Source organism: Neoarius graeffei, chromosome 16 (assembly GCF_027579695.1).
Source record: "Neoarius graeffei isolate fNeoGra1 chromosome 16, fNeoGra1.pri, whole genome shotgun sequence".
In the NCBI taxonomy this organism is placed as follows: Eukaryota; Metazoa; Chordata; class Actinopteri; order Siluriformes; family Ariidae; genus Neoarius; species Neoarius graeffei.
In genome coordinates, this window is record NC_083584.1 from 3,960,217 (window position 1) to 3,979,002 (window position 18,786).

Here is an 18,786-nt window from a genome sequence, read left to right on the forward strand (position 1 = left end):
CATTATTCACTTCACCTCTCAGTGGGTTCCATGTTATGGCTGATCAGTGTATAACAAAGTATTCCTTCATACGGTTAGTGATTAGTCTGAATAATCAATCATGTAGCTTATTTAAAAATTACAGACATGGATTTTACACTTGTTCAGAGATTGTAGTTCTCTGTAAGTAAACCCACTATATAATAATATCACTGTGTGTGAAGCAAACATAAAACATGGGGGAAAAACTGACACCAGAGTCATATTGCTTGTGTTTGTGTTTACGTCTAAACTGAAGTTTTAATAAAGTGATTTTCATCAAGACAAGCTAGGAGGAAAAGGAAACACAAAGTACCGGTAGTTTTATGCAGAACAGTAAAAGTATTGTATAATACAATTTGCACAAAACAGAGATGCCTTTCACAAGAGTACATCAATGAACATGGGTTAAAATAGTTGCTAACTCCTACTTGGTGAGTGAAATAATGTCACGGGCTCATTAAATGCTAAGACGTTCCTCACAGTTTTGATTTACATCACTGCAAAAAACCAAACACAAATACTGAATATTTGTCCATTCACATGAATAATCAACTATTAAGGTTCGATGAAACAAAACCAAGAGTACAAAAGAATTAACACTATCACACAACATTTATAAAAACCCACCCAGAGTGATATGAGAATTCAGTTTGTAAATAACTTACTTTTTCAAATTGAATTTCATGATGTAAATTTGTCTGTAAATGTTAGGGTTTTGCTGGGATACGAACCTGGTTGGCTGGTGTGATAATCTAGCAAACCCCCACTAGGCCACCAGGGGGATGACTCAAATGCAGAGGCATGAGGCGGAAGTAGAAAAAGTATCAAAAGGTTTATTTACAATATATACACAAAAAATCCAAAAAGTAATAATCCAAAAACGCTCAGAAGATATAAAAATCCAAAAGTACAAAACAAAAGCCAAAAAAACAGAAAAGAAAAGGCAAAAATACCAAAGCTCAGAAGATCCAAAAACACAGTCACTACTAGGTCCAAAAGAAAAGCAAAGTGCAAAACAAAGAACACGGTACAGAGGAAACTGGAGATAAACATAACAGCACAAAGACTCTGTGACAAGAGGACTGAACTCAGGGGGTATAAATGCACAAACTAAATTGAACACAGGTGAAAATATTCAGGACTAAACAGGCAATCAACACAAACACAAAACACAGGAACAGTGGCGGCCTCTAGAGGCCAAAACAAACATGACATGAAAAGGAAATAACAGTGGCCTCTAGAGGCCAAAACAGTCCCAGTCCTAACAGGACCCCCCCCGGAGCGTCTCCTGATGTTCCCAGGGCGATCCGGATGGGCCGAATGGAAGTCCCGACACAGTTCTTTATCCAGGACATCCCGAGCAGGAACCCAGCAGCGCTCCTCAGGACCATAGCCCTCCCAGTCCACCAGATATTGCAGCCCGCCGCGGACCCGGCGGGAGTCAAGCAGGCGATGCACAGTGAACACAGTCTGACCCTGGAAGATGCGGGGGGGTGGGGGGTTCCTAGGGGCAGGGGCATACGTAGACGTCAGTACGGGCCGCAACAGGGAAACATGGAAAGTGGGGTTTATCCTCAGAGTCCGGGGCAACTGGAGCCGGTAGGAGACAGGGTTCACCCTGTGCACCACCTTGAAGGGGCCAATGTAGCGAGGAGCAAGCTTGCGGTTCTCCACCCGCAGCGGAAGGTCCTTAGTGGACAGCCAAACCCGCTGCCCAGGGCGGAAAGCATGGGCAGGTCTTCTATGGCGGTTGGCCTGAGTCTGGTTGGTTCTGGAGGTCTGTATGAGGGTCTTCCTGACCTTGCTCCAGGTCTTGCGACACCGTCTCACATATTGGTTGACCGAGGGCACCCCCACGTCCTCCTCCTGGTCCGGGAACAGAGGTGGCGGGAACCCGAATTGGCACTGGAATGGCGACAGCTTGGTGGGCGATGACTGCAGGGTGTTGTGGGCGTACTCTGCCCATGGCAGCCAGGTGCTCCACGATGTCGGGTTATCAATAGCCAGGCCTCGCAGGGTGGTTTCCAGGTCCTGGTTGAGCCTCTCCATCTGACCATTGGACTGTGGGTGAAACCCAGAGGAGAGGCTGGCAGTGGCTCCGATGACCTTGCAGAACCCGTGCCACACTCGGGAGGAGAACTGGGGCCCTCGGTCTGAGACGATGTCCTGTGGGAGACCAAAGACTCGGAAGACATGATTAAACATAAGTTTCGCTGTTTCAAGAGCAGAGGGGAGTTTGCACAGTGGTATGAAGCGGCAGGCCTTGGAGAATCTGTCAACTATGACCAAAATGACAGTGTTACCTTGTGACTCAGGGAGACCCGTGATGAAGTCGAATGCCACGTGGGACCAGGGACGCCGGGGAATGGTCAGAGGATGCAGGAGACCCTAGGGACGCTGTCGTGGGTTCTTGGTTCTAGTGCAAACCTCACAGGACAGGACAAATGTCCTTACTTCCTTCTCCATGTTAGGCCACCAGAAGCATCTTTTCAGGAAGTCCAGGGTCCTCCGAGCTCCCGGGTGGGCGGTGAAAGGGGAAGAGTGACCCCACTGGAGAACCTTGGCCCGGGCTTGATGTGGGATGTACAAGAGGCCCGGTGGCCCCGTCCCAGGACCGGGGTCCTGGCGTTGGGCTCGTCGGACAGCCTCCTCAATACCCCAGCGGACAGGGGCCACAATCCGGGACACAGGGATAATAGGCCCGACTTCACTCTCCCTGTTAGTGGCAGAGAACAGCCTGTACAGTGCGTCAGGTTTGGTGTTCTTGGAGCCGGGGCGGTACGAGAGGGTGAAGTCAAACCGACTGAAAAACAGGGCCCACCTAGCCTGCCATGGGTTCAGTCTCTTGGCTTGCTGGAGGTACTCCAGGATCTTGTGGTCAGTCTAAACCAGGAATGGATGTTGCGCTCCCTCCAGCCAGTGCCTCCACTCCTCAAGGGCCAGTTTGACCGCTAGCAGTTCTCGATCCCCCACATCGTACCGGGATTCCGCAGGACTCAGGCGGTGGGAGAACTAAGCGCAGGGGTGCAGCTTTCCTTCCAAACGTTGAGAGAGCACCGCGCCGACACCACTGTCCGAGGCGTCCACCTCCACGATGAATGGTTGGGAGGTGTCCGGGAGGACCAGAATGAGTGCCGTGCAGAAGCGGTCCTTGAGGTCTTTGAATGCCTTTTCCGCCTGAGGAGACCAGACATAAGATCCACCTGTCCCTTTGGTGAGGTCTGACATGGGTGCTGCTACAGAACTGAAGTTCCTGATGAACTTGCGGTAGAAGTTAGCGAATCCTAAGAACCGCGGAACCTCCTTAATGGACTTGGGAGTAGGCCAGTCCCGGACGGCCAGGGTCTTGGCTGGGTCCATTTGGAGTTGGCCTGTCCGTACAATAAATCCCAGAAAGGAGACCTCGGGAACATGAAATTCGCATTTCTGGGCCTTGGCAAACAGATTGTTCTGTAGCAGCCTCTGGAGAACCTGGCGGACATGGTGGCGGTGCTCCTGCACGGTCTTGGAAAAGATAAGGATGTCGTCGAGGTAGACAAAAACGTACAGGTTAATCATGTCCCTTAAGACGTCATTGATTAGGGCCTGAAAAACAGCTGGTGTGTTGGTGAGTCCGAAGGGCATCACCTGGTATTCGTAGTGCCCAGACGGGGTGTTAAAGGCAGTCTTCCACTCGTCTCCCTGTCGGATATGGATGAGGTGGTATGCGTTCCGTAGGTCCAACTTGGTGAAGACGGTGGCGCCTTGGAGCAGGTTGAAAGCTGTGGACATCAGCGGAAGGGGATATCGGTTGCGCACAGTGATCTTGTTCAGGCCCCTGTAGTCAATACATGGTCGGAGTCCCCCATCCTTCTTGCCGACAAAGAAGAAGCCAGCACCAGCAGGTGAGGTGGAGGGTCGAATGAACCCAGAGACCAGGGCATCTTTGAGGTATTCCTCCATGGCCTTGCGTTCTGGCTGAGAGAGGGAAAACAGTCTGCCACGAGGATGGGGTAGTCCCAGGGAGCAAGTCAATGGCACAGTCGTAGGCCCGGTGCGGAGGAAGAACGGCGGCCCTGCTCTTGCTGAAGACCTTTTTGAGATCCCAGTACTCTGTGGGAACTTGAGATAACTCAGTGAGATCAGGGGGCTCGGCAGGAGACACAGGAGAGCTAGAGAGCAGACAAGAGGCATGGCATGCAGGGCCCCATTCCACAACCTGGCCTGTTACCCAGTCTATGCGAGGGTTGTGGCGAGTAAGCCAAGGAAGGCCTAGAATAACTGGGAACTCAGGTGAAGGAATCAGGTGCAGGGATATTTCTTCCTTGTGACCTTGAGACTGGAGGAAGACTGGAGAAGTAACTTGGGTGACTCTTCCATCACCTAACGCTTGGCCATCGAGGGCAGACACAGACAGTGGGACTTCAAGAGGTGCAGTCGGAACATTGATACTTTGGGCGAAGTGAATATCCATAAAGTTCCCAGCCGCCCCTGAGTCTAACAAAGCTTGACAAGAGTGGACAGACTCACCCCAGGAGATGGAGACCGGGATGTAGATTCCTTGGCCAGGGAGTCCGGGAGAGAGGGTAGGCCCCGTCACAACCCTCCCTCGGCTGGACGGGGCGGTCCTTTTCCCAAGAGTTCGGGACATGATGCTCGGAAGTGACCAGGCTTGCCACAGTAGATGCAGCACTTGTCCCTCCTTCTGCGCTCCCTCTCAGATGCGGAGAGGTGAGTACGACCCACTTGTATGGGTTCTGGACAGTCACTGAAGGAGGTAGACGGGCTCCAGGTAGAGGTAGGGAGGCTGGGGGGGCTCAGGACTTGGCGGCGTTCTCTAATCCTGTTGTGCAGATGAATAGCATGTGAGATGAGAGTTTCGAGGTCACTTGGGCATCCAATAGAGGCCAGACCGTCCTTGATGGGGTCAGACAGACCATGGTGGAAGGCTGACACCAGGGCAGTCTCGTTCCATCCACTTACTGCTGCGAGCGTCTGGAACGAGATGGCGTAATCTGCGATGCTTCCTCCTTGCCGGATGGACATGAGCTTTCTGGCTGCGTCGGTACTGATGTCCGCCTGATCGAAGACCCGAAGCATCTCTTCAGAAAACAGCTGGAAATCAAAGCACTCAGGTCCCTGTCTCTGCCAGATAGCAGTAGCCCAGGCTCGCGCCTTACCAGCTAATAAGGTGATCACAAAGGCAATCTTGCGGCGATCTGTAGTGTAGGTGGTAGGCGGAAGCTCAAAGGTGAGTTGACACTGAGTAAGGAACTCTCGGCACTCACTGTGCTTGCCATCATACCTCTGTGGTGCAGGAAGGCTGGGTTCGCGAGGTGAAGAAGGCAGCATGGCAGGAGGCACTGGAGCAGGAGCGGGAGCTGGATCAGGATGAGGAGATGCAGGCAGAGGTGTCAGCTGTGCCAGGGTTTTCCCAATTTGCTGAAGCAGTTCCTCGTGGCGAGCAAGGGCCTCACGTTGGCTGGTGAGCGTTTGTCCATGAGCGTCCATGGTCGCTCCAAAGCGTGTCAAAGCTGCCATAATTCCCTGAAGGTTGGCCGGGTAGACAGTTGAAGCAGCCTCTGCTGAGTCAGTCATGACGGAGTCTTTCTGTTAGGGTTTTGCTGGGATACGAACCTGGTTGGCTGGTGTGATAATCCAGCAAACCCCCACTAGGCCACCAGGGGGATGACTCAAATGCAGAGGCGTGAGGCGGAAGTAGAAAAAGTATCAAAAGGTTTATTTACAATATATACACAAAAAATCCAAAAAGTAATAATCCAAAAACGCTCAGAAGATATAAAAATCCAAAAGTACAAAACAAAAGCCAAAAAAACAGAAAAGGAAAGGCAAAAATACCAAAGCTCAGAAGATCCAAAAACACAGTCACTACTAGGTCCAAAAGAAAAGCAAAGTGCAAAACAAAGAACATGGTACAGAGAAAACTGGAGATAAACATAACAGCACAAAGACTCCGTGACAAGAGGACTGAACTCAGGGGGTATAAATACACAAACTAAATTGAACACAGGTGAAAATAATCAGGACTAAACAGGCAATCAACACAAACACAAAACACAGGAACAGTGGTGGCCTCTAGAGGCCAAAACAAACATGACACGAAAAGGAAATAACAGCGGCCTCTAGAGGCCAAAACAGTCCCAGTCCTAACAGTAAAGGTTTATTTGAATGTAATCATGTGTATTAAAAATTGTGAAAAAGGCATAAGAATGAATGAACCCTTTATTGTCACTGTTACCAGTGAAATTGACCATCAACCTGTCCTTACAGAGGGGGAACAGGACAGGAAGACAGGGATAAAAGAAAAAGAAACACAGTAGTAACATGAGGAAAGATGAGGAAAAAAAGAAACCCCCACCACCACCACCACGCTCCTATCAGGAGTACAGTGTGGGAGCATTTAAAAACCTCCGCACAAGCACACAATAACACAAGTACACTTTAAAACATGGGACTTGAGGGGGGTAAGGGGGTAAGGAGGGGGCAATCAGGGGTAAGGGGGTAGGAGGGGAGGGGAGGAGGTAGAGGTAACCCAGCGCAAGCAAGCAGCCGTCCACTCCTGCAGCCATGCAAGCGGCGCTGGTCACGCACTCGCTTGTCACACTGGGGGTGAAAAATGGCAACCGCGGAAATTGGGGAAGGAATGCGAAGAATGCGAGAGTGTCTCCCAGCAGTGACCTTCTGGGGGAAATGTTGCCCCAGCAACGGCCTTGATCGAGGCCAGCGCTGTTCAGGGAGCCGAATATCGATAAGATAGAGATTGTTTGGTCTTTCGAACAGACGCAGTCTTTACACGTCCACACAACTCGTCCATATCTGTCCATTTCTGTTCAATTCAATTCCATTTGGTCTCCGAAATACTTATTCCTTGCAAAGCCGAAAGCATCTCCAGATGACAACCATGTTGTGGTTCAAGTTCTATAGCCACAGTCTGAGTGCCGACAGCTTTGCCCACTGCTTCAATCATATCGGGCAGCTTTATGGGGCTTTGAACAGCTGTCACCATTGTCTGATTTCCTCGATATACCAGGACAATGCCTAATCCAATCAGCAAAAGTCTGGTAATCATGGTTCTGAATAGGTAGATATCTCCAATGTCCTCCACAGACGTTCCGGCAGGACAGGTGGGTTCCCCCGAACCCAGAAACTGTCAATTTCATTAGGAGACCAGTTTATCAAATCCATGCTTTTTTAGTTTAGAAATTCAATGCGGAGAGAGTCTCTCAAAAAAAAAGTATAGGCAGACGAGACGAAACAAAGAGCACAAGCAGGAAAAAAGGAGAGGAGAGGAGAGCAGAGAAATGCGACTGCCTTCCATGAGAGCACGGAGAAGAGGAGCAGCAGTTTCTCATCTCATCTCATCTCATCTCATTATCTCTAGCCGCTTTATCCTTCTACAGGGTCGCAGGCAAGCTGGAGCCTATCTCAGCTGACTACGGGCGAAAGGCGGGGTACACCCTGGACAAGTCGCCAGGTCATCACAGGGCTGACACATAGACACAGACAACCATTCACACTCACATTCACACCTACGGTCAATTTAGAGTCACCAGTTAACCTAACCTGCATGTCTTTGGACTGTGGGGGAAACCGGAGCACCCGGAGGAAACCCACACGGACACGGGGAGAACATGCAAACTCCACACAGAAAGGCCCTCGCCAGCCCCGGGGCTCGAACCCAGGACCTTCTTGCTGTGAGGCGACAGCGCTAACCACTACACCACCATGCCGCCCCTTATTTCATTGTGTTTTTCCCAATGATGGTTCAGATTATTGACATAAAACTTGTTTTTTTTTTTACACCATACAGCAGGTTCCTTTTTTCCAGTTATCAGATCATCTCTCAAAACTTCATTATTAATCATTTACATTAGCCTTAATATTTCATTAGTAATAAAACAGTAGCACAGTAACACAATTGTAAGACATTTTCCTCCAAAAATAAAGTGTCCTTGCTAGGTCTTGGTAAACAATATTAATGCTTTTTTTTAACCTATTGTTAACCTCAGTGGCCTGTTCCAATGTGATCATGATTTTTGGAACTCTCAGTATTTTTTAGGGTTTCTTGAGCTGCAACCGGATTGTTGTGGGTTTAACGATACGCTAATTGAAATATAATGCTACAGAGTGCGCTATAAAATGACTAATTTTATTCCATCAGTCATGAAGCACTGGTACAGCATGTCGCTGCTGGATTCTGGACCCTGATTGGTCAGAAGGTGCTGATTAAATTGTCGATAACTTGCAGCTCTGACAATAGCGCAGCTGCAACTCACAGGTTTATGTTAACGTGCTCAAATCACTAATATGAAGTTTTCTGTGAGGAGAGTTTTATTTTTTCACATTTCTGGAAGGAGTCTCTAGTGTCAGCGCTTTTTAACAGTCAGAGGTAAAGTTCAAGTTTTCCGACTGTTTCAGGATTACAATTTTACAATTCTTTGTGGTTTCTTGGTAACAAACTGCATTTTTTGTTTTTTTGTCTTACTAAATGTTAGAGAGAAAAGAGGCTGGTGAGGGAGCGACTGTTTATAATCGAACTGGGAACTAACTTATTTCACAGAACATTAAATAAAACAATATGGGTTTAAAAAAAGTGGGGTTTTTTTAAATATCTTTAGGACATGGTGTGACAGGAAAATCAGCTTCTGGATGGTAACTGTTTCATCACACCACCCAGTCATTGATTAGTTTACTGTAACAGCTTGAGACAGGATGGTTATTATTTAAATATATGATCTCGTATTGAACTAAGTGCGTAAAATGCAGTATTTGAGACACAGCCCAGGCGTGTTAGTGTTTGTACTTATTTCAGCCAATCAGAATCCACTTTATGGACTTAGTGGTCATATAGTGCACTACTTTTGTCTTTCGTCAGCATGTCTCAAATCATACTGGAACATAATTTACAAATTAAACTTTTGTAACCCCTGAGGAGATTCCACGATGCATGGCTTAGATTAAGTGTCAACATAATGGGAATAGGGAGTACGGGCACGAGTACAGAAACAGGTACAGTGTTTGATGACTAATGGAGTAAAATCAACCGTGGTGCGCTCAGGATTTCGGATCTGACTGATTTAACCCAAAGGACTCTCTAACGTTCAGTGTCGTACAGACAGCGTGACATCATCACCTGATGCTAGGACCACATACAGCTAGAAGTAAGTTTTCTGATTACACAGTAACTCTGGATGGCCTTTCTGTTTCTTCACGTGCAGCAGTAAAAGACCTCGGAGTGATTATTGACCCCAGTCTTTCATTCGAAACTCACATTGATAACATCACCCGGATAGCTTTCTTTCATCTCAGAAATATTGCAAAGATAAGAAATTTAATGTCATTGCATGATGCAGAAAAACTAGTCCATGCTTTCGTTACCTCCAGGTTGGATTATTGTAATGCCTTACTGTCTGGATGTTCCAATAAGTGCATGAACAAGCTCCAGTTAGTTCAAAATGCCGCAGCAAGAGTCCTTACTAGAACTAGAAAATATGACCACATCACGCCTGTCTTATCCACACTGCATTGGCTCCCAATCAAATTTCGTATTGATTATAAAATACTACTATTGACCTTTAAAGCACTAAATGGTCTCGCACCACAGTACCTGAGTGAACTTCTGCTCCTCTATGACCCGCCACGCCTACTTAGATCAAAAGGTGCAGGCTATCTGCTGGTACCTCATATAGTGAAGGCTACATCAGGGGGCAGAGTCTTTTCTTACAAAGCCCCACTGTTATGGAACAGCCTTCCAAGTAATGTTCGGGAATCAGACACAGTCTCAGCATTTAAGTCTAGGCTGAAAACATATCTGTTTAGTCAAGCCTTTTGTTAATGGTGTTTATGAGGTAAAGGAGTAGATCTGGAGGGTCCTCAGACATAGAGTGTTTTGGTAAACTGGGATGTATGGATGCTGTCAGTCCCCACTCGCTTGCTCACTCGAGTTTGTTGACGGTGTAGTGGCTGGCTGCTTTATGTCCCGGGGCTCCCTCATGCCTGTGTTACCTTCTGGCTCTCTCCTTTTAGTTATGCTGTCATAGTTAGTTGCCGGAGTCCCTGCTTGTACTCGGTGCAATATGTATACTGTTCCTACTTATTCAGGTGACATTGGGCATACCTAACCACCTGTGTTTTCTTTCTCTCCCCCCCACCCCAAATCTGTCCCTCTGAGTTACATGGAGTCAACAGGAAATCTTTTGGTGGAGACGGTGGGGACCTCGACTGGCTATCGTAGCCTGCAGGGAATCGGCCGTCAGACATTCTGTCGCATGTCCCAGACCCGGTGAAATGTAACTGAATTGTCTTGGCCAGGCCTAAGGGTCCCATCTGCATCTCATCATTGCTGAGGAGTGTGCTCCCATCACCCAATCAAGCATCCAGCCAGAGCAGGTCATGATATATTTTTTACCATATTAACATGCCATTGTGTGTTATGCCTGATGTAAAGACTCTCGTCTCTGCGAGCCTACCACACAGATTTAATACTTGTCATTTTTAGGGCATACCTAACAACGTGTTTTCTTTCTCTCTCTCTCTCTCTCTCTCTTTCCCCCCCCCCCCCCCCCCCATCTGTCCCTCTGAGTTACATGTTGATCCTGGGATTGAGATGCTGGCCTCTTCTGCCCCTCGGACCTGCTTGATCCATCCTGGTGCCCTGTGTCTGGTCGGAGTTTTATCGCCCCACTCCTGTGAAGGACGGCCCCATGAGGACAGTTGAGGATTATACCTGTTAAAACTGTTAATATTATAGTCAGGCTGTCTGTTGTTGCCCAAATGAGGATGGGTTCCCTTTTGAGTCTGGTTCCTCTCGAGGTTTCTTCCTCATGTCGTCTGAGGGAGTTTTTCCTTGCCACCGTCGCCACAGGCTTGCTCATTGGGGATAGATTAGGGATAAAATTAGCTCATGTTTTAAGTCGTTCAAATTCTGTAAAGCTGCTTTGCGACAATGTTTATTGTTAAAAGCGCTGTACAAATAAACTTGATTTGATCTGATTTGATATCAGCCGGCCGGAGCTGTCTCTCTCCCTCAGCCAGGAAAATCTGCATGGATCTGTACAGCAGGTGAATCCCGAGCTCACGCTGCCTCTTAGCAGGCCAGGTGGAGACCATCCCATAATAATCCCCTCGCTTCTGATTGGTCAACATCTTCAAACCTGATAAGAGGAATGAATTGAAATGTAACGAATTCATTTTATACAGAGAGAAAGAGAGAGAGAGATCCTGATATTATAGTTTGTTTTTATCATTTATCACACATGAGCACAAAGTTCGTACCGATGGCGTCCACCATGCAGGCCTCGCGTGTGTACGCCTCCACAGGAATCACATTCTGGAAGCAGTGCAACGAGATAACACCGTGACCACAGTTCCACACCTGCAGGATGTGCTGCACCTTCGAGCAGAGTTTCTGAAAAACACCAGGAACAAAATCACCATGGTGTTCTAGAATTTCATTCTCATGATTTTTCTGTCATTGCCATATTTTTCCCCGTTCAGATCCACTTTCATCAGGATTGTAAGTCCATATCTGCTAACTAACTCTCTTTTGCTAATGTTAACACTACTGAGATTAACTTCATTGTTATCCCATAGTGTAGTTAGCTAGTATCTCTTGAGTATTGTACCTTGGATGATTTGTCTCCTTTGAAATACTCCAGAGCTTCATACAGGTGGCTGTACGGTCGAGAGCGTTTGCCTTTTCCCATGTAGAAAATGGAGCTGATGAAAGTCTGGAAACACTCGTGGGGAGTCATCCACTGACTGCGGTATGGAAGATTCTTCGACACTCTGAACACAGAACCACATTACAAAGGATTATTTACACTGGGTTATTATTAAAAAGGTGTTAGCTTTTTAATTAATAAACAGAGAATGAAAAACTTCTTCCTGAGACTGGGATCAAGTGGCTTTGCCCCAGGATTAAGTGGACTTCACTTGGTCGAGTGTAGACTACAACCCCAAATCAGAAAAAGTCGGGACAGTGTGTTGAAATTGAAATTAAAACTAAAAACAATGATTTGTAAATATTCTTTGACCAGTATCACACTCAAATCAATACAAAAGCACATTTGATGTTTTACCTCATGAATTGTTTTTTTTCAAAATGAGCATTTTTCAATGTTGAAAGTTACAGTAAATCATTTCCCACTTTATAATGTGTATAATGTTCCCGTTCCTTCTCCCGACACTTAAAGCTGTTTATGGACTGAAGACTCCCAGTGATGAAGTGTCTCAGGTGTTATTTTTGTCCCGTTCTTCCTGTAAACAGGTCTTAAGGTGTGGAACAGTTCGGGGTCATCACTGTCATATTTATCATTTCTAAATTCTCCACACATTCTCTATTGGGGACAGAGGGGACATGCCCTCTTCTTCCACAGCCAAGCCTTTGTAATGTGAGCAGAATGTGGTTTTGTATTGTCTTGTTGAAATCTCCCTGGAAAAGACGTCGTCTTGAAGGCAGCAGATGTTGCTCCAAAATCTCAGTGGACTTTTCTGCATTAATGCTCCATCACAGAAGTGTAAGTTACCTTTGCCAAGGGCACTGACCCAACGCCATACCATGACACACCCTGGCTTTTGGACTCGTTCCTGCGAACAGTCTGGATGGTCCTTTTTCATCTTCAGAGCACACTGCGTCCATTTCTTCTAAAAAAAAAAAAACCTGGAATACTGATTCATCTGACCACAGTACCCATTCCCACTGTGTGATGGTCCATCCCAGACGCCGCCGAGCCCAGAGAAGTCGACGGCGCTTCTGGACACAGTTAACATAAGGCTTCCTTTTAGCACAGTAAAGTTTTAACTGGTGTTTGTGGATGTAACTCCGTATTGTAGCTTGATAAAGGTTTCCAAAAAGTAATCCCGAGCCCATGTGGTTCTATCAGCTGTAGATGAATGACGGTTCCTGATGCAGTGAGGGATCAGAGATCATGGGGGTTCAGATTAGGCTTGAGCCCTTTACACACCGAAATTCCTCCAGATTCCTTGAATGGTTTAATGATATTTTAGTCGAGGGTGAAATATTCAAATCCCTTCCTATCTTTCTTTGAGAAACATTGTTTTTCAACATTTCAATAATTTTCTCACACATTTGTTGATCAACTGGGAGATCCTCGTCCCATCTTTTGCATTTTGGACCAAATCATGATTACAATCACCTGTTTCAAATCACATCATTATTTAACTGTTTTACCTCATTACTTGCCCTAAATTGCCCCGTAACAACATTTTTTGGAATGTGTTGCAGGTCTGAAACGCAGGAATGGATGGATATTACCTAATGAAATGAACCTGGCTAACAAAACATGAAATATCTCGGGTTTATTCTGTCTGCAATGAAGTACAAGCCAAAGTAAATTTAGAAAATCACTGCTTTTCTTTTTTTTTCTATTTGCATTTTCCACACCGTCCCAACTCTGATTTGGGGTTGTAGTTTTGGGTTAGAGTAGACTTGTATATTTTACCTGGGGTCAAGTAACAGGTAGTTAAAGCTAGACTTTATGACACCTTCACGCCAGCGTTTATTTTGATCAGGCTGATCGAACTGCTCACACAGCGCAAACTCATCAGCTTTACAGTCAGGCAGGTTGAACAAACACAACACTTTATTCATCTCCGGACTGTAACCTGTAACTCATACGGGGAACAAATACCGCCATAAATACCAACTCACATTTCTGCTAATGCTCCTTAATCACGCTAAATAAACACTAACCCTGAATAATGCACTCAATTATTATATAAACCATGATAAAAAAAAGACACTTTATTGTTGTGTTTATCTGTAAATGTAAGGGTCTTGAACATACCGGCGATTGTGTTCTGTTCATCCTGCACTGATTTCTCAGCAACACGTTCCTTCAGCAGTGTTCGTAATTTCTGAACGTACAGACGGCGCGTGTTTCTGTTGATGGGTCCGGGTTCCTCTCCCAGTTCGACGAGTTTGTGCCTGAGCTCTCGGTCTGTTAACCCTTCCGTCTCAGAGATATTCGCGCTCTCCATCACTTCGTTAGGACTGCGGTTTTCTTTTCCCTTCTCTGGACTTTTGGCTGCAGCCTGTAACGAGCGCCAGTCGTAAATAACGGTCTCCTCGCTGACAGAGGAGCTTAGAGACGTGTTGGACGTTGGAGGGACGTGTGTCTCGATCAGCTCATGCCCCTCCTCAGTATCAGTGTAAAGATACTCCACCGGTTCGTCCACGTCAGTGATGAGAGGACGTCCTCCGGGGGTGTAGGACAGGTTTGTGAGTGACTGAGTTTGGGAACGGTTGCAGATTCGGCTCATGCTGTATCTCGGCATGCAGCCGGTGGATGGAACCTCGAGGATTTGACTCAAGCTGGAACCTGACTCTGAGCTGGACTCTTGAGAATTGGTGTTTCTGTGTATTTCTGCATTTGATGTGGAAACATCTGAAGTTAAAAACTCCTCGTCTTCAGTGAACACATCCTCCTCTTGGTGGCATAATGATAATGATGATGATGTTCCACCTTCTAAAGCATCCTCAGTGGCACCTCTCGGAATGATGATGGTATCTGCCATGCTTCCAGAGATAATCAGAGTATCCGCTTGGCTTCCATGAAGTTGAGAAGAAACGCAGAGATTGGCCATTTGGGAATCGAGATGTGCTCCTTTGTCTTCTTCAGAGGGACGTCTCTGTTTATGTTTGTCTGATTGAGTAACATCGCGGCGCACTCGTGTCAGTGTAGGGAGCGTCTGTTCAAAAAGAGACGAGGAGGAAAAAGACGATGTGCTGTTTCTCTGGGAGCAGTGACTGAGCCGTGAATGGGTCCTGCCTGTGACGAACGGACTTGGAGTGAAGGAAAGCTCACTCGTTTTTTCATCGCATGCTTACAACTGTAAATTAAGTTCTTCCTTCTTGTCAGAGTCCAGACATCCTTTTGTCTGTCCATCTTTTTCTGATGGTGCAATGTTTTCAGAAGATAAAGGTGCTTTGATGGTAGTCTTGTACGGCTCGCTGTCGCAGCTGCTGTACTGACTCGACCCACTGCTGCTGCTGGCAGCGGAGTGAGCGGCGCACTTCAGCGAATCAACTTTATCAACAAACACGTCTTCTCCATCATCTCCATCGTCCTCCCCCAGAGCCGTCCCTCCCACTACAGTCTTATCAAAATCGTCTGTGGTGTTTCCGTCTCTGCAGAAGACAAATACATCATCTGGAGAAGTCACGTCAATCTCCTGATTCTGCAGCACAGTAGTCATGCGCTCCGAGTGCAAGAAGTCGGGATACAGCGAGAAATCGACCGTCGAGTCCATGGAGTTGCTGATGTCATCATTGTTTTGGTTCAAATCTGGAAAATACTCATCGTAATCTCTGAACATGATGCTTTTCCGGCTTGCTGTGAGAAAACAAGCTGGCTGGACTACTTCTGTACTCTTCTTAAAGTCCATCCCTGACAGGCGAGTACTGGAGAGAACCAGAGGAAGAGAACCGCCCACTTCTTCTCTGTTAAACATGTCACTATCACGTGCAGTAAAACCAGAGATGTCGGAGAGCCAGGACTCGTGAGGGTCTCTGGCCCTTGGCAGCCCGTTACTTTCTGCTTTACGGTAAAATGAGGAATATCGGGTGCTGCTGAGCAGCTCGTCTCCAAAATCACTCATCTGTGTCAGGTTCCCGCTGCAGTCTCTCACCGAGTGGCCTGAGTAGAGCGCTGGAAAAGACAGACAGATTCCAGGGATGTTTATTTGAGATTGACGCAAGAGAAGGATAGTGTTGAATGAGACACATGGGAATGGCTGAAAGGGACAAACAGGCGTGTCCGAATAGGGAAAGTGGGTGTGTCCAAGGAAGACTTTTTGGTGTGACTAGAAAGGAGCTGGGTGTGTCCGAGTGGGACAGACTGGCATGTCTAAGACTGGCAGTCAATGACTTCCTTCCTCCTATTTACAAACTTCCTTATATGGACTCAAAAAGACACACCTACCGTACATACCTATATATTGCCACCAAAACATGTCGTGTAGGTCACTGCTTATTAATCTGAATGTACTGCTCCTAAACCACACTTTTTTCCTTATACAAAGCAAGTCATTATTTTGATTGACCATGTGTTTTTGAACCATAACTGATCCAAAAGGCCATAAATTAATGGAAAATCAAGAAGCTCAGCCGATTTTCACGAAATCTGCCGAGACTGAACCGCAAGATCCTGAAGGGCTGCGTGACATCACATGTGTAATAAAGATCCAGATATTAATTTCATTCCCGTGTGCAGCAGTGGTTAGAGCAGTCTTGATATGGAATCACGTTTTGGAGAGAATTCTGATCCTGATTGGGATTCTTATATGTCGGATGAAGGAGCAGATGATTATCAAGGATATTCTGGAGCAAATGGTTATCTTTTCAAGCCCCCAAGACCAGAACCTGCCAGTTCACGACAGTCCTGCTCAGCGCCGATAGCGCGCCATCAGCCAGAGAGAATTGGGGAAACAGATTGGTTTGTGGATTTTTATTCTAAGCTGGCTGCTGCAATATAGGAAAAATACTTATATGTACCTCAATAAATGCAGAAATATAACCTCTAAAACCGGCGGCACGGTGGTGTAGTGGTTAGCGCTGTCGCCTCACAGCAAGAAGGTCCTGGGTTCGAGCCCCATGGCCGGCGAGGGCCTTTCTGTGCGGAGTTTGCATGTTCTCCCCGTGTCCGTGTGGGTTTCCTCCGGGTGCTCCGGTTTCCCCCACAGTCCAAAGACATGCAGGTTAGGTTAACTGGTGACTCTAAATTGACCGTAGGTGTGAATGTGAGCGTGAATGGTTGTCTGTGTCTATGTCTCAGCCCTGTGATGACCTGGCGACTTGTCCAGGGTGTACCCCGCCTTTCGCCCGTAGTCAGCTGGGATAGGCTCCAGCTTGCCTGCGACCCTGTAGAAGGATAAAGCGGCTACAGATAATGAGATGAGATGAGATGAGATAACCTCTAAAACGTACACTTATGCAGTGTAATTACTAAAAGAAAATATGAAGTGGGCGATAATGGGGGAATCGATAAACTGTCCAAACGTCAGATCAAATGTCATTTATGAAATCAATGGGTTTCTTTTTTGCTCCAATAATTCCCATGTAGTCGTTCTGGTGCTGATGAACACTTGATGAATCAGATTTATTATTAGTAGGCGACACGAAATCTACCCGCTTCGTTTTTGCAATCCTCACTGTCGCTTTAGATTAGTGTCATTTCTCAGAAATTTGTGAACTGAATGTTCTGTTGTATATGGATTTGAACATCCAAACACAACACAGCGCTTTCACATCGTTATTTTTGTAAGATTACAACAACAATGTCCAATTTCAGTGAGTAAACAAGCATGGAGTCAGATGAACCAAAATGACCCAGATAACCGTGGTTCCACACATGACGTCATGCGAGATTAGCCCTGCGGCAAGGCTGCCTTTTCCGGGATCCGGAAGCCGCGATTTATTGATAGTTTTGTGCTTGATAATAAAATAAATAATTTATATTATTTTTTCCCTCTGCTTTATTCATTTTGGTTGTTACTAATGACATATATTAATTTTAAAGCATTACAATAAGGCATTACATTCACTTTAACAGCTTTAACTCTAGTGGAATAGTAAAGAAAATCTCTTACAGTATTGAAATTTGGGCAAATCCTCATATTCAGCTTGGGGTGTGTGAGACTCGTACTCCTGAAGGATGCTGGCACATTTACTGTTTTCCTCCTGTTCTGCCAGATCAACTGCCTTATTCCCATCCTGAACACACACACACACACACACACACACACACACACACACAATAACATTAAAGTATACAGTATACATAAATCTCTTACTTAAAATAAAGATAATTATATACCATATTCTTGATTATGTAACTGTAACAATATACCGCTTTGTTTATCAGTGAAATCCAATGTTACAGAAATATAGAATCTATTCTCGTCTTTTTTCTCCTTATATTGAACGCATTTTAAACATAAACATGTTTAATTGATAAGAACAAAAGCTTGTACAAAAAAAAGAAAAAATATTTTAAAATATGCATGAATGGAACAAAATAAAATTTTCAATTATTTTTAGTGTTGAAACACAGGTTAGTGGTTCCCACAGTGGACATGCTCACCTGGTCTTTCAGACTCGGGTCTCCTCCGTTCTTCAGCAGGAGTTTGAGGTTCTGATAACAACCCCATAACGCAGCGATGTGTAACGGAGTCAGATCCTCACCAGACCTGAACACAGAAAAAACAGCTTGGGGTAATGTGTTCAAACAGAGCACATGCTGATGACAAAAAGCTTGTGATAAAGAGAACGGCGCAAAAATGACTTTATTCAACAATCTTCTGCAAAACAGGGGTTATAATGCACAAATTTTATTCCGCTAACAAAACAAATGCTACACAAATCATCACTCTTTTAAAGGTTAGGGGTCGACCGATAATCGGCCTGGCCAATATATCGGGCTGATATTCTGCATTTTTAGGGTTATCGGTATCGGCCATAATTTCCACCAATATGCCGATAACATGCCTTTTTGCAGCCATTTTGTTCCTAACGCGACTGTCACTGCACGTCCTTTCCTGCACTCGCCTCTCTGAGTTCAAGAACACGGTCCCGCCCACCACAACATCTGATTTGTTTGGCACAAGAGATACAGCCAATCAACACGCGTAGCTAACCGCTGTGAACTGTTTCAAGGCGGCCGTACGGGCACTCGGGCAGAAGCAGATCCCACTTCAAGGTAAGGACACGCTGCTGTTGCCGCAATAAGTCACAAACACACAAGT

The 18,786-nt window shown here is 46.1% G+C and overlaps 1 protein-coding gene and 1 pseudogene across 28 annotated transcripts in view; one reads left to right on the top strand and one right to left on the bottom strand.

The window, feature by feature from the left end:
- The window catches only part of LOC132900331 (NACHT, LRR and PYD domains-containing protein 12-like), a 664,923-nt gene that overhangs the window by 273,114 nt on the left and 373,023 nt on the right, over positions 1-18,786 (top strand). The window lies entirely within an intron of this gene.
- Positions 1-18,786, bottom strand: part of LOC132900998 (uncharacterized) — a 60,890-nt pseudogene that overhangs the window by 838 nt on the left and 41,266 nt on the right.